We start from the raw sequence: 1,179 nt of genomic DNA on the forward strand, positions 1-1,179 counted from the left end.
TGGTAATTATTCCTTTTTTACCCATTTTTTTTTTAAAACAAAGCCCCATTTTTCTCTGGTTCTCACCTCCACTATTTTCTTGTTAATTTTTTCTCTGCTCATCCCATCCACACAGTAGAAGTCACGGGCCTTCAGGACAAGGTTCCACATGGCTACAGTGAACTAGATTTTTAAGGGAATGACGATTTTCTACTAATAATTCAGCCTCCAACAAACGAACTAGCGACAGAAGAAGTCACAGCCTTCTATACAAGGATCCACATGGCCATAGTGAACTAGATTTTTAAGGGAATGACGATTTTCTACTAATAATTCAGCCTCCAACAAACGAACTAGCGACAGAAGAAGTCACAGCCTTCTATACAAGGATCCACATGGCCATAGTGAACTAGATTTTTAAGGGAATGACGATTTTCTACTAATAATTCAGCCTCCAACAAACGAACTAGCGACAGAAGAAGTCACAGCCTTCTATACAAGGATCCACATGGCCATAGTGAACTAGATTTTTAAGGGAATGACGATTTTCTACTAATAATTCAGCCTCCAACAAACGAACTAGCGACAGAAGAAGTCACAGCCTTCTATACAAGGATCCACATGGCCATAGTGAACTAGATTTTTAAGGGAATGAAGATTTTATTTCTTATAATTCAGCCTCCAACAAATGAGCTAGCAGAAGGAAGTCCCCGTCTGCAACCCCAGCCTTTTCTCTCTGTGTCTCGGTTTCTGTCTCTCTCATATTTGGTCTTTCCTTTTTTGTGGGTAATTTTTCCTTTTTACCCTTAAAAAAAACCTGGCCCAGTATTTCTCTGGCTCTTAACTCCACCTTTTCTCTTGTATCATTTTGCTGAACTCCACCCATCTAGGCAGAAGAATACATGGGCTTCAGGACAAGGTTCCACATGGACAAAGTGAACTAGATTTTTAAGGGAATGATGATTTTCTACTAATAATTCAACCTCCAACAAACAAGTTATTGGGAGGGAGACACCATCTGTACCCGAGCTTTCTTTCTCAGTCTCTTGGTTCATGTTTTTTCCTGCTTCTGTCTCCCCCACCCTTTTTTTTAGGTAATTTTTCATTTTTACCCCCTGTTTTTTTTTTTTGTTTTTTTTTTTTAGAAAAAAGGCCCTATTTTTCACTCTATCTTACCTCCACCTTTCTTCTTGTTAATTT

The sequence above is a fragment of the Tupaia chinensis genome, unplaced genomic scaffold (assembly GCF_000334495.1).
Source record: "Tupaia chinensis unplaced genomic scaffold, TupChi_1.0 Scaffold144814_1, whole genome shotgun sequence".
NCBI classification, from domain to species: Eukaryota; Metazoa; Chordata; class Mammalia; order Scandentia; family Tupaiidae; genus Tupaia; species Tupaia belangeri.